General features: G+C 41.0%; 1 protein-coding gene across 2 annotated transcripts in view; it reads left to right on the top strand.

Annotated features, from left to right (window-relative positions):
- LOC113826582 (coagulation factor IX) overlaps positions 1-2,500 on the top strand; it is a 41,799-nt gene that overhangs the window by 16,810 nt on the left and 22,489 nt on the right. The gene's annotated exons all lie outside the window — the stretch shown is intronic.

Below are 2,500 nucleotides of genomic sequence, written 5' to 3'. Positions count from 1 at the left end.
ACCGTTATATTCATATTTTTTCGTTCTCTCCATCGTCGTGTTCTTCCCGTTTCCTTCATTATTATCATCTTCCCCTTTCCTTCGTTAGTATCACGTTTTCACGTTTCCTTCGTTATCACCATCACAGCCTATTTATTCCCTTCATCATGTTCATCATCATCTCCCGTTTATCCCCTTCACCTTCAGCATCTTGTCTATTTCATTCATAGTCATCTTCATCTTTCCCTTCATTCTTATCACCATCATCTTTCTTTACAGTTCCTTGATAACAGACAAGATTAACTACACCATTTACATGTCCACGTCACAAAGCGAAGTTGCACAAGTGAAGTTTTAAACCACATGCTCAGCATCTGATAAAGGATTTGTTGATGTGTTATATGAATTGAATGAAATAGAAATGCTATAATTTTTTGTGAATTTTTAGTAAATTGACTGTAAAAAATAATTCAGGCACAGGTATTTTATTATGATTAAACATTTAAATTATTTTTCCTTTTTTTGTTTTACTTTTTCACTGCTCCGTTAAAAAAAACTTTTTTCCATGCTCTAACAATAGAACCAAGGTCATCTGTATTATTCTATAGATTAGTTTCACCTTTCCTGGAAAGCCAAATTCCACATGTTAATGCACTCTTTCCTTTAAAGCCTATCTAAAATATTAAGCTGTCATCCCCTTTTCTCTTCATTTTAAGAATAATTCGCTGGCCCTATGCATATATTACTTTCAAGATTAAACGCTGCAAGTTAATATAGAATTCAGAAAGTGCAACATGAGATCACCCGCGGTCACCCTTTGCCAACGGTCGCCTCCCTTGGAAATTAATGGTTGAAACACGAGCCTCTGCCCCTATCCCCTCCCCCTCTGGCCTGCCCATCCCCTACCTCTGCCCTTCTATCCCTACTCCCCACACCTCCACACCCTTATTTTCACTCCCTTAACTTCCCTGCTCCCTCCTCAACCCCATCTACCTTCACTTCCTTAATTACAACCCAATATTCGTACTTCAGCTGTTCCCTCTTCTAGATTACCTATCCACTAACCCCTAACCCCGCCACTACTCCCCATCCCCACCCCCACCTCTCCCCACTCCCACCTCTGCCCCATCCCCCAGCCCCCACCTCAAGACCACGTGTCATTCTCACCCCAACCCTGACCTTCTCTATAACCCCCCCCCTTCGCCTCAAACCAGCTGGCTGTTTACAGCACCTTCCACGGGCGTTATTCTCTATTCGTATTCTTTTATACCTGGAACTTATAATGGCTGTGTGTCCTGACCTTTTCAATCGTATTATCCCAAGGGTGTTTAAAAGTAGAAAATAAACTGAAACGTTTACACTCGTGTGGCATAACCCAACTACAGTGTATTATCATGATACCAATTTCCGTAAGACCCTACACTAAGGGAAATGAGAGGCCGAAGATGTTGCATGGAATATTTTTATTGTTACCCTATTCCATTCTTGACGTTTTCATTTTCATTTATTTAATTATAGTATAATATCTGTGCACTTAATAAAACGCATCCAAGGCCGATGTGTTTATGTACTGTACTTTTATCATTTTTTTACGTTGCCTCCTTGTTTTTTTAACAAAACCCATATCCACGTGTACCTTTTATCTATATTTATCAATATGTTTTGACAGCATCCATATATATGTGTGTATTTATAGTCTGTATCAGATAATTACCTACATATATGTTACACTTATCTACCAACAGGCATCAATTTATCATCGTCGCATACGTCCGTTCACACACATAACCCCCTGCAGCTACACTCATGTCCACACATACATTTATCGACATTTTTTTCGTGTTCGTAATAGCGCGTATGTGTTTTCGCGCATATAGGTCATTGCTAATGAGAACGCGGGGTGGGGGGGGGGGGTACTTGGGATCTCGGTTTGTCATGAGAGTAAAAACTGCGTCGTCAGCATGAAGTACGGCTGACCTCTTTTCTCTTTTTTGATGTCGAGAAACAGACACGCATACTCACACCCACTCACACACTTACACACACACACGCACACACACACACACACACACACACACACACACACACACACACACACACACACACACACACACACACACACACACACACACACTCACACAAATAGAAGTGTAAAGGGTACTACTACTACTAGTAGTAGTAGTAGTAGTAGTAGTAGTAGTAGTAGTAGTAGTAGAGAGAGAGAGAGAAAGAGAGAGAGAGAGAGAGAGAGAGAGAGAGAGAGAGAGAGAGAGTGAGAGAGAGAGAGAGAGAGAGAGAGAGAGAGAGAGAGAATGAATAGATTTGGATAGAAAAAAGGTTAAAACACACAAACATACAAAATGAAAAACTAAAAATAAATCTATCCATCAACAACCAAGCCCCCCCCAACAACCAAACTAACCCAGCCCACTCTAACTCAACCCAAGTCACCCAACGTAAGCTAAGCCAAGCCAACTCAACTCAGTCCAACCCAACCCAACTCAACTCAGGCCAACCCAAC

This window comes from Penaeus vannamei, chromosome 22, assembly GCF_042767895.1.
Source record: "Penaeus vannamei isolate JL-2024 chromosome 22, ASM4276789v1, whole genome shotgun sequence".
Classification (NCBI taxonomy): domain Eukaryota; kingdom Metazoa; phylum Arthropoda; class Malacostraca; order Decapoda; family Penaeidae; genus Penaeus; species Penaeus vannamei.
Note: the sequence above shows the minus strand (reverse complement) of the source record. Positions and strands in the feature narration are given on the sequence as shown.